This window comes from Orcinus orca, chromosome 17 (genome assembly GCF_937001465.1).
Source record: "Orcinus orca chromosome 17, mOrcOrc1.1, whole genome shotgun sequence".
NCBI lineage: Eukaryota > Metazoa > Chordata > Mammalia > Artiodactyla > Delphinidae > Orcinus > Orcinus orca.
The window spans coordinates 71,821,530-71,834,299 of NC_064575.1; the positions used below are offsets into that span (position 1 = coordinate 71,821,530).

The 12,770-nt window shown below is 44.5% G+C and overlaps 1 protein-coding gene across 2 annotated transcripts in view; it reads left to right on the forward strand.

Annotated features, from left to right (window-relative positions):
* NTAQ1 (N-terminal glutamine amidase 1) overlaps window positions 1-12,770 on the forward strand; it is a 189,694-nt gene that overhangs the window by 45,232 nt on the left and 131,692 nt on the right. The window lies entirely within an intron of this gene.

Consider the following 12,770-nt stretch of genomic DNA (forward strand, 5'->3'; position numbering starts at 1 on the left):
GCTCATGGATTTACAATCTAGTAGAGAATACATGAAAAGACAAACAGGGACTTCCCCGGTGGTCCAGTGGTTAAGACTCCACACTCCCAATGCAGGGGGCCCGGGTTCAATCTCTGCTCAGGGAACTAGATCCCGCATGCTGCAACTAAAGAGCCTGCATGCCAGAACGAAGATCCCACATGTGGCAGTGGAGATCCTGCGTGCTGCAACTAAGACCCGGCCCAGCCAGATAAATAAATAAATATTAAAAAAAAGACAAGCAAGTGAAATCATTACAAATTGTAATAGGCACCACCAAGGAAATAATCGAAGGGTTGAAATATAGAATAATGGAGTTGGGATGGGGGGGAAGGTCAGACCCTACTTTGCATGGGGAACTAAAGGAAGGCTTCCTTGAGTAGGTGACATTTAAGCCCTGCTGATAAGAAAGAGCCTAGGAAGAAGAAACAATACAAAGGCTTTCAGGTGGGGAAATAACTTGACAAGTTCAAGGGCTTGACGGAGAGTGAGTGTGGCTGGAGTATAACAAGGAGAGTGGGATGAGATGAGGCTAGAAAGATAGGTGGGACAGATCATGGAGGGCCTTACCAGCCCTTGGTAAGAAATTAGGTTTTATTCTAAGTGTAGCGGAAACCCACCAAAGGGTGCTAAATAGACAAGTGACATGATCTGATTCGCTGCTGCGTGGAGAATGAGCTAGACAGGATGAAAGTGCCGTTGGGACCAAGCATCCTTTCTAGGGTGGAGGATGGACACTCAGAGACAGAAAAAGAAGTGCGACGGTGGAAGCAGAGGTCAAGGAGATGTGGGGCTAAGAGCCTAGGAAAGCAGACAGCCTCTGGAAACTGGAGAGGGCAAAAGAGTGGATTCTCCCTTAGAGCCTCCAGGAGGGACCAGTGCTGCCAACCCATTCTAGACTTGTGACCTACAGAACTGTAAAATAATAATTTGTGTTGCTTTACGACTCTAGGGTTGTGGTAATCAGTTACAACAGGGAGGTGTTGGCAGGAATAAATAATCCGCCTTCCACCCTGCCTCTGCCTCCAGATCTCTGTCTTTCTTCCATTGGCCGGATCTAACTAGAAGCCACAGGCAAGGGATTCACAGATGCCGTTCGCACGGGTCAGCCTTTCAGGTGACAAAGAGGATGGAGAGGAGTGCGGAGTGGATTTGGAGCAGCAAATGGAAAATATCCAGCCCAGTGCAGGTTGTCAAGCTGAGTGGTTTACTCCAAATCTGGAGCTTATAATAAAGTAGGATGTTTGGCATGCTGCCCTTGCTTATCTCAGCCCTCTCTTTTTTGAGTTCTCTCTGGCGTAGCCTTCAAAAACTTCTTTGGTTTTGCCTCATATCTTTATAGTGCAGATAGATGATGTCAATGCACCTGTTTCTAATATCTGATTCGCCCCTCAGTGGGATGCAGCAAGTTTCCAAAGCAAATGATGTGAATTAAAAGTTAGTCCAGGGCTTCCCTGGTGGCGCAGTGGTTAAGAATCCGCCTGCCAATGCAGGGCACACGGGTTCGAGCCCTGGTCCGGGAAGACCCCACATGCCGGGTCAACTAAGCCCATGCGCCACAACTACTGAGCCTGTGCTCTAGAGACCGTGAGCCACAACTCCTGAGCCCACGTGCCACAACTACTGAAGCCTATGCGCCTAGAGCCCGTGCTCCGCAATGAGAAGCCACTGCAATAAGAAGCCCGTGCACCGCAAGGAAGAGTAGCCCTCCCTCGCCACAGCTAGAGAAAGCCCGTGCACAGCAACGAAGACCCAACGTAGCCAAAAATAAATAAATAAATAAATGAATAATAAATAAATAAATTTATTTTTTAAAAAAAAAGAGTGAAAGTCCCGTTTCACTGCTCTCTTCTGGGTCCATCGAAATCACGCTCCCCCACCCCCGTTCCCCCCATCCTGAGGTAGCCATTGTTAATAGTCTGGGTGATGCATTACAAATTTTATTATATATGTTTTCAAACCTACTGCTATGGGCTGAATTGTGTCCCCCCCTGAAATTCACATGTTGAAGCCCTAACCCCCAACAAGACTGTATTCGGAGATAGGGTCTTTAGGAGGAAACTAAGATTAAATGAGGTCAAGTGTCTGTCATCCGAGGCCACAGTGAGAAGATGGGTGTCTGCAAGTCTGGAAGAGAGCACTCACCAGAGACTGGACCCTACCAGACCTTGATCTCGGACCTTCCAGGCTCTGGAAATGTGAACAAATTAATTTTTGTTGTTAAAGGCCCCAGACTGTGTTATTTTGTTATGGCAGCCTGAGACTAAGACACCTACCTAAAATCAGAGGAAGTGGCAAAAAGAATCTTCATTTACCTATTATTCAGATTCAACAATTATCTATTGAATGATTATAAACAGGGAAGTGCTATGATTAGATAATGTGTTCTAGAAAGATCTCTTGGGCAGCAAAGTAGATATGTTGGAGGGGTTCAGGCTGGAGATGGGGAGAGAAGTTAAGCACCTCTTGTAAATTTCCAGGCAAACGATGCTGAGGGCCCTAGTCAGGGGGAAGGCAGTGCAGAAGGAGAGGAGGGGCTGACCAGGGAGAGATTTAAAAGTAGACTTGATGGGCTACATGTGTTTCAATCATGAGTCTGTGTTTCATTATATCTAAGATGCCGTGGATTGTAAGATGCAGCCTGAATTCAAAGATATGAAAAATGTTAATCTTAGGATTGATGAAATGCAGTAGAATTGAAAGATGGGACCACCAACCCCCCATGGGAACAGTGAACACGAGCTCACAATTTAGTGTGTAAAAGAGAAATCCTGATGCATAGTGTGGATTAATGAACTTTTTTTTTAATACTTCTCCAGTTGAACTCTTTTCTTGCTGTTCTTGATTAAAGAACATGTTTGAGGGGTGGGTTTTGTGGCTAGGAACTTTATAGGAGCCTCTCAATTTTAACAAAATGCTACCCAGATGAGATGATGTCATTTACGATGCTACAGCCGTGCTCAGTTTTGGGGCAGCCAAATTCTGTTTATTTAATAAAAAAGGATGTTTTGAATGGTGGTGCTATTTCATGGAGCTTTCTTAGGCTTCCAGACAGAGTTTGGATCCCACAGGCAGATGGAGCTATAACCCATGTTTTCTCTCCACAGTGACAGGCCTGCAAGCCTGTAATTACAGAGTACCAGCATCTCTTGTTTTTGGAGCTGGGATGGTTATATAAACATGGAGAGCAAGCCTAGCTTGTCCAGGCTGCGTTTTGAGGACCTGAAATTCCCCTTTGGAGGGCTTGGCACCCAAATCCCAACAGGCACCTGGCCCAGGGGCAGCATGCAGCTTTCTGCAGCGGAGCCAGAGGCAGTGTTGACAGGTCAGCATGCCAGGAGGGGCCCCAGCCATATCGACCAGCAAACTCATGTCTGCATTCACAGGACCCCATGATAATTTTTGCCTTTTCAAATTTAAAATTGGATTAAAAATTTGTGCGAATGTTTTTAAAGAGTCCAGAGCCAGACTTTTTTCATTGCAAGTTATTTTAGGACTACATTTTATCGGTTGCTGTTTTGGAAAAAGTACTTTCGCCTTTGCATTCTTGGAAGTGCCCAGCAAAATCGGCCAGTCTTAACTCCTATGTTACACAGTGAGTGCGGGTTCTGAATTTAGATAGCCTAGGTTTGAATTCCAGTTCCACTGTGTGTACTTGGGCAAGCTGCTCATCCTCCTTTGCCTCAGTTCTCTCTATAAAATGGGAATAATAAGTAGTACCTGTTTCATAGAATTGTTGAGATTAATCAACCATTTAGCACGCTTAGGACAGTGCCTTGCTATTCAGTATAAAAGTAACAATAATAACTACAGTATTGACTACTAACAAGTGTTCAACTTACTCTGTGCCAGGCACTTTTCTACATACGATAGCTCATTTAATCCAACCAACCATCCTATGAGGTAGGTGCTGTCACTGTTCCTGTTTTATAGATGAGGAAATTGAAACACAGAAAAGTCTATTCAATATAAATATTCTTGTGTCTCTGCTGAACCTCATGTATACCTGGTTGTAGAATATTAAAATTATTGGTTTGTATGCCGGCTCTCCCCCATAAGTATGTGGGCTCCTCAAATACGATGACCCTAGCTGTCTTTTTTGACTCAATAGACCTAGTACCAGGCATACAGTAGGCAATAATATTGAATACATTGGAAGTAGTTTAATGGGAAGTGTCACTTTGGGGCATCAACATGAAAATACATATTCTTTCAGTATTGGCTCCCAACTGTTTTATGTGGCTCTTTCTGAGGCTTCATGGGAACAGCTTCCTTGATGACCCTTAGGGCAAATTCTGCAGCTTTTCAGTTCCTGCTGGTTATTAGCAGTTTCCGTCCAGTCCTGAGCCTCAGCCTGGTTTATGTGATTAACGTCTCTCTCAGACTCCCTCCGTAGCTCCCCTCCCCTCCCTGCCAGTGCAGGCGAGGCTGTGGCTCCAGCGGCTGCTTGTTTCCTCGTGGCTGTTTCTCCTCCTGGAGCTTAGGTGGGGGGTAGGAGGGTGGAAATGGGGAGTAGACAGAGATTTCACCTTACTTAGCAGTCCAAGACGAGGTTTCCATCCTCTCTCCGCCGGTTGTTGCTGTATCTCCAGCTGATTTGCGGCTGGTCCTCTCTGGGGCAGGTGCCCAAAGCTGGAGCTCCCGTGGCGTGTGACGCAGAGGAGATGGCTCAAGCCCAGCTACCTTCGTAGTGTCCCCTCCACCCAGGGGAAACTTGCACACCCTTGTATGCTGCTGGGGACATGGCAAGGTGCCTCGCTGCCCTTTCATCTCCCAGGCCAGTGTCCTCTCCAAGTCTCCCTCTCCCTGCCCAGTAAACAGTTGCAAGCCTGTTGCCCAAGCAGCCATCTGTAGGGGAATGAAATGCCAGTCTTCCAGATCACTGGAACTCCTGGGCTTTATGAATGATTCTCCTGGAGTCCCTGCTATGATGTAGGGGAGGGGATAGGCTCTTTCCATGAACACTGTCCTCCCTTCTCTTCACTCCTCCTATTACACTGATTCAGAGGATGGAGGGAGTCGAGTTGATTTTGGCCTCTCCATAAGCCCTTCAGGTTGGTGGCTGGCTCCAGCTCTTGAACTTAGAATGTCAGGGTACTTGGTACCATTTGTCCTCTGCACTGGGTTTTATCCCAGGTTCTGGGACTTCATTGCAGGATTGTTCACAATAGCCAAGACACGGAAGCAGACTAAGTGTCCGTCAACGTATGAATGGATAAAGAATATGTGATATATAAATATATAATATATATTACATATGAAATATACATTTTAATATAATATATTTAAAAATATGTAATAGAATATTATTCAGCCACGAAAAAGAAGGAAATCTTGCCATTGGTGACAACATGGATGGACCTTGAGGGCATTATGCTAAGTAAAATAAGTAGACAGCGAAAGACAAATGCTCTATGATCTCACTTATGTGGAATCTAAAAAAGCCAAACTCATAGAAACAGACAGGGGCTGGGAGGTGGAGGAAATGGGGAGCTGTTGGTCAAAGGGTACAAACTTTCAGTTATAAGATGAATAAGTTCTGGGGATCTAATTACAGCCTCGTGACTCTAGTTAACAATGTATTATATACTTGAAAGTTGCTCGGAGAGTAGATCTTAAATGTTTTCACCACAGACACCAAAAAATGGTAATTAAGTGAGATGATTAACTTAATTGTGGTATCATTTAGCAATATATGTGTGTATCAATTCATCATGTTGTTTTACCTTAACCTTACATGATGTTATATGTTAATTATATCTCAAAAAAGCTGGGAAAAAACCAAAACAAAAGTAGGGGCATTTCCAACTTAAAAAAAATCTTCCAGGGATAATATAGGAGACACAAAACTTTATGTCATTAGTGATTCTGTGAAATAGACCACAAAGTTTAATGTGTTTCTTTAATGTCTGTCCCTTCACACCTGTACCTATGACTCTGTGAACTGTGTTCAGAAATTAAAAAGTGACTAGAGTTTTTTTCTCAGTTATATGCCCAGGCAACTGCTCTTTGAGTTAAGGAATGTGGCCCCTGTGAGAAGTACTTGAAAAAAACAGTTGTCCCCTGAACTAGGAAGTGAGGTAACCTGTGATAGTTAAACTAGTTAAAATTAACTCATAATGGGGAAAAAAAACCCACAACAAAGTTCTGGGACAAGAGATACTCAACATCCTGTTATTATAATTAGCAAATTACAGAGTAGGGTCCTGTTTTCAGCAGATGATTAGCATTTCTAACCCTTAGTTGTCTCATCTGTAAATGGGGGGATACGCCTTAGGAAGGTGGTAGAAGTGGGACCAGATCACATCTTGAGATCTCTGTTATGTTTATTGTCCTTAAATCTATGAAGTTTGTGCTTTTAGGGTTGCCTGAATTCAGGGTTTCTCCCGTCTCTGTTTTTTTCAAGTTAAAATTATATTAATTAGGCACAAAAAATAATGAAATAATGCCATTTGCAGCAACATGGATGGACCTAGAGATTATCATACTAAGTGAAGTAAGTCAGAAAGAGAAAGACAAATATCATATAATATCACTTTTGATAATACAACTGAACTTATTTACAAAACAGAAACAGACTCACAGGCATAGAAAATAAGCTTATGGGTACCAAAGAAGAAGCAGTGGGGAAGTATAAATTAGGAGTATGGGATTAACAGATGCACACCATTATACATAAAATAGATAAACCACAAGGATTTACTGTACAGCACAGGGAACTATATATTCAATATCTTGTAATAACCTATAATAGAAAAGAACCTGAAAAAGAATATATATATATATATATTTATATGCATAACTGAATCACTTTGCTGTACACCTGAAACTAACACAATATTGTAAATCAATTATAGTTCAAAAAAAAATTGCACTCATGTCGAAGCACTTCAGAGTTGTGAAATGCCCGACCTAGATAGAGGGGCGCATCCTAACTGGGAGAGGGGAAGAGGGGGCTGTGTTTGTACATAGGAGGGAAACAGATGCAGGGCTGTGCTCTGGATATAATCTCTTCCCGTCTACTAGGGGCAGGGCTATGAACACAAGCCAAGAAGTCTTTCAGTTATTTGCTGGCAAGTCTTCCTCTAAAAGAAAGACCATTTGGATGGCAAGGCTAATGAGGGTTTGGCCTGGAGACCCCGGGGCACCTGGTGCAGGAAATAAGTTTTTCACAAAGACTCTTCACAAGATATCGTACTAGCTGCTGTGTGGGAAAGACAGCTGTAGAGTCATAAAAGGGCACCAGGTTTAGGATCAGATCTGAGCTTAAAACCTACCTCTGTGGTTTAGTAACTGTGTGTCGAGAGTGTGTGATAGTAAATGTTTAAAAATCAGCTCTCTCTCAAAAAAAGAAAAAGCTCTGATTTGTAGCTCTTGCTGATTTCTGAGGTATAAATATCCCCACTATGGCTGATTTTAAGTTACCAACATGCCACTGAATGTGAGGTTGGAAAAAGATGAATCCATTCAGCTCAGCTGTCATGAGCCAGCTCCAGCCTGCCGCACTGTGTGATACTGAACACATCATATAATTTCTCTGAGCATCCCCAGTTTCCACATTTGTAAAGTGATGATAATACTTGTATCTACCTTACAGGGTTGCTATGGCAGTTAAAAATGTATTTGAAAGCATTTGGGAAAGAGTAGGATTCAATTTATTATTGATGTTGCATCTGGGCTTCCTTTATTTCTTATTACCTTGGAGTTTATAAAATTTAAAGGACTTTCCCCCAAGAAAAATTCTAACTGATGGAGAGTGTATGTGGGAGTTGGGAGGGGTTGGAGAGAGTGTTGAAGAAAAAAAAACAAGAAATAAAACAAAAAGACAAAATAACATAGTTTCCTCTGAACTATTATATGATTTCCTAAAATCACAAAAGGCTATATGAGCTAAAAGGGACCTAGAGACTAGCTAATCCAACCCACCTGCCTGTTAAAGATGAGGAAACTGAGTCAGAGAACAGAAGTGACTTCCCTGAGGTTCAGCCCTGCTGTGACAGCCCTGAGTAGAAGCTGAGTCTGCTGACCGGCTGTCCAGGGCTCATCTTGTGAGCCCACCTCTTTTCAGCCTGCATTTGTTGGCTTGAGCAAAGAGTGATGGGAATCTAAGGCTTCCATTCACACTGGTCAGGAAAAGTGATTTGGCTCAATCATCAGAATAGCTCTTTAAACCAGTCGTCTCCAAAGTGAGGTGCTGGAAGGAAAAAAAAACTTTCATTGATCTCTCTATTAAAGAGTAAGAAGTAAAGAAATCATCTATGAGGCTTCTGGCAGGAAATAATCTTGTGTAGTTCCATTGAAGGGACTACTCAGACAGGTGTGGGAGGGGTTAAGGGAACACAAAAGATGCTGAGGCCCCCAGAGATGAGCAACAAGGAAAATTACTTCTCCCAGATTGGGGGAGGAGCCTCGTGATGGCTGGAGCCGTAAGGAGTGTTTATGTGGAGGAGGGCTGCAGCTTCTGCCAGAGACCAGGGGCCAGTCAGGAGAGAGCAGGCAAGAAGGACCCTGAACTCTTTCTCTTTCTGCTCTGGTCTCTGTCAGCACCTCCCATTGGACAAACCCAACCAGATGCCAACTGGCAAGAGAGTCTGGGGGACGCAGCCATTTGTGGTCAGCCTTCTAGGGCGCTGAGCTAGGCAGAGAAGTGGAGAATGGATCTTCGGGGACAAGCAGAGAACAACCAGCACAAAAGCTTTACAAACGTTTAATGTCTGGATTGACAGTGGTCCTTTCTGTCCATCCATCAGATGTCAGTCAGTACCCAAGGCACCTTGGCCTCAGTGGGGAGCGGAGGCCAGTGGTACCCAAAGTTGATCGTTTGTTTTCAGTGTACTGTGACATATTGTAACTTCTGTATGCCTGATTAAATGGACTTATGGATTACAGTATCTAGTTTTAAATAAACAAAACCTCACAAAATGGACAAATGCTTTAAGAAGTTTCCTAGTTTCTCGCAAAGAAACAGCAGAATGACGATACTACTATTGCAGATGCAAAGGAACAGAAAAATGTGAGCACTAATATGGCTCTTCACTGGCTGCATCAGCTTAACGATAAGCTAATGAGATCTGACTGAAAATTGGCCAGAAAGTTCATAATGATCACAACTATTTGAAATATCGATTTATGTCCATTATTACTAATGATGACTGTCCTATGTGTGCATTATGCTTCGAAGTATTAGTTAATCATAGTAGTGCCTGCCAATACTTCATAGATAGATAAGTAAATACATATATATTGGGTTTATGCTTAAAAAATGTTTATTGATGGGATGGTTGGAGACCACTGGTTTTAAACAATAAGCAAAGGCTAGAATTGTGGGGGTCATTGATTTAGTTATTATGTTTCTCTTTAGAGGCAGTGAAGGCTACATGGTTTTTCTGCCTAGAGCACATAATGCAAAAAGAAAAAAAAAAGATAGTGGGCTTGTGAATAATAATAACAAATGTTTATGTAAAGCTTATTATGTGTTAAGCACTGCTCTAACCACACAAAAGTTATTAATCATGTAAAATGCAGCAACTCAGGGGCTTCCCTGGTGGTGCAGTGGTTGAGAGTCCGCTTGCCGATACAAGGGACACGGATTCGTGCCCCGGTCCGGGAGGATCCCACATGCCGCGGAGCGGCTGGGCTCATGAGCCGTGGCCGCTGAGCCTGCGTGTCTGGAGCCTGTGCTCCGCAACGGGAGAGGCCACAACAGTGAGAGGTCCGCGTATCGCCAATAAAAAAAAAAAAAAATGCTGCAACTCAATTACTCCTCACAACAATTCCGTGATGTAGGTACTGTCATTATCCCCATTTTACAGATAAGGGGACTGAGGCAGGTCAAGGTTTAGTACAGTGCCCAGTACAGCAGGAAGAGGCAGGGCAGGATTCAAACTCAGGCAGGTTGGCTTCAGATTCTTTGCTCACTATGCCTTGCTGCCTCTCTGAAGGAAGTAGGGGCTCCTTGGAGTAATTTTGAAATTAAGAAAAAATGAAATTGCAAAGTAAAATTAAAACAATTGAATACAAGTTTAAAAAGTACAAAGAAAGGGGAGTCACTCAAGTACTCTTATGTGGGTTAAGAGTGACTGTTTCCTTGCACTCTTTGGCACCTGCCAAATGTTATTTCTCAGGATGTGGTAGCTGGCTAACTGCCTCTTGTAGCCACTAGATTCCGCTCTCCCTCTGGTTTTTCTCCCTTGCCCTCTGAAGCCTTCCTCTAGACTTTCCTTGCCTTTGTTCTCTTTCTAGGAGCTTGTATTTATTAGTCAGGGTTCTCCAGAGGCGTAGAACCAATAGGATGTCTCTCTCTCTCTCTCTCTCTCTCCATCTCTGTAAAGATATATATAGTACCCCCCTCCCCCAGATATAGATATATAGATGTTGCAGGAAAGGGACCCCTTCCAGGCCCCGAGAGGGGGCTCTTGTCTGACACTAGGAAATGAATTGTCTGAGGAGACACACGTGCTGACAAAGCAAGAGACTGTATTGGGAAGGGGCGCCCGGGTGGAGAGCAGGAGGGTAAGGGAACCCAGGAGGACTGCTCTGCCACGTGGCTCGCAGTCTCGGGTTTTAGGGGAATGGGGTTAGTTTCCAGGTTGTCTGTGGCCAGTCATTCTGACTCAGGGTCCTTCCTGGTGGCGCTTGCATCACTCAGCCAAGATGGATTCCACGAGGAGGATTCTGGGAGGTTGGGAGGACATGTGGACTGGTGTCTCCTCTCTCCTTGAGACCTTTCCCGAATTCTTCCCGTTGATGGTAGCTTGTTAGTTCTGCGTTCCTTACCAGGATCTCCTGTTGTAAGATGACTCATGCAAGTGGCTACTATCTTGCCTGGCCAGGGCGGGCGGCTTTGGTCAGTGTTTCCCCTAACATAGAGATAGATTTTATTCTTTAAAATAAAATATTTTGTTCTTTAGAATCTGTCTATCTATAGAATTTATTTATTTTAAGGAATTGGCTCATGCAATCGTGGTGGCGTTGGCAAGTCCACAATATGCAGGGCAGGCCGGCAGGCTGGAGACGGAGAGAAGAGCTGATGCTGCAGTTTCGAGTCTGGAGGCAGGATTCCTTCCTTGGGGGCATAGGGGGGGCACGTGTAGGCTTTTCCTCTTGAGGCCTTCAACTGATTGGATGAGGCCCATCCACATGGTGGAGGGTGATTTTCTTTACTCAGGGTCTACTGATTTAAATGTTAATCATGGGCTTCCCTGGTGGCGCAGTGGTTGAGAGTCCACCTGCCGATGCAGGGGACACGGGTTCGTGCCCCGGTCCGGGAGGATCCCACATGCCGCGGAGCGGCTGGGCCCGTGAGCCATGGCCACTGAGCCTGCGCGTCAGGAGCCTGTGCTCCGCAACGGGAGAGGCCACAACAGTGAGAGGCCCGCGTACTGCAAAAAAAAAAAAAAAATGTTAATCACATCTAAAAATTACCTTCACAGCAATATCTAGATTGGTGTTTGACCAAACAAATGAGCACCATGGCCTTGCCAGGTTGACACATAAAATTTCCACTACAGGGCTCCTTGAAGAGATCTGGGGTTCATTTGGGCTTCTGTTAGTTTTCTAGAACACTGGTGAGGCTCAGGCACTGGGACCATAGGGGATACAGAGCTTTAGTTCTCTCCAAAAGGGAAATCTGCCCAAACTTCAGTGTTTTGTGTTTTGTTTTCAAGAAACCATTTGAAACCACCAAATGGGCTTGGGTGGTAAGTCTTGTCTCTGGTTCTTAAGCCACAGTCCCTGGCTCCCAGATTTCAAAGGAGTAGCCCCTGTTCATACTGATTCAGGAAGAGCATATAGTAGGCTTGTGTCTGATGCTGCACTGTTCTCTTTCTCAGAAGCATGAACTCAGTTCTTCCTCTCTGAATTCCTCTGGTACTTTGTCCCTCACTAGGGCACTCGGAACTTTGGATCGTATGTTGTGGTTGACGTCCACTCTCTTGCCCGCCTGGGGACCAGGTCGATAAAGTTATCTGAGAGCAAGTGCTGAGTTCACACTTCTGAATGGCTGTTCTGGTGCCCAGGACATTGCTGCTTCATAAACATGCCTTAAACATTGGCGAGAATTTGAAATGCCGATTCTCTGTGATGCTTCTTGGGTACAAACATGATTGGCGTCAGCCTCAATGAAGCCCATATAGAACAGGAGGGAGGCAACTTTACACCTGTCCCTGACAGGCAGAGCCCTCCTGTCCAGTTTTTGCAGGTCCGCGTATCAGGGCGGCCAAGATAACTTGCTGCTGATTTAGGCTGTGGCTTTTATTTGCAGACAGATCGTCACTCAGCGTGGGATGGGGGACATGCAGCAGAAGGATCAGAGGGAATTTGTCTGAAGGGGCAGAGCTAGAGTGTCTGTCTGATGCACTGTCCTGGCTTCCTGTATGGCTGTAACAAGTTACCACAAATTTAGTGGCTTAATACAAATTCATTAGAAGGTCAGAAGTCTGGCACAGGTCTCACTGGGCCAAGGTCAAGGTGTCAGCAGGGCAAGGTTCCCTTCTGTAGGCTCTAGGGGTTGATGGTTTCCTTGCCTTTTCCACATTATAGACTTCAATATCATTCCTTGTCTCTTTGGGGAACCATTATTCTGCCCACCATAGCAGCCTTATGATTTCCATTTTAAAATAAGGTATTAGTGTAAGATATGATTCTTTTTTTTTTTTTTTGGTGGTACGCGGACCTCTCACTGTTGTGGCCTCTCCTGTTGCGGAGCACAGGCTCCGGACGCACAGGCTCAGCGGCCATGGCTCACGGGCCCA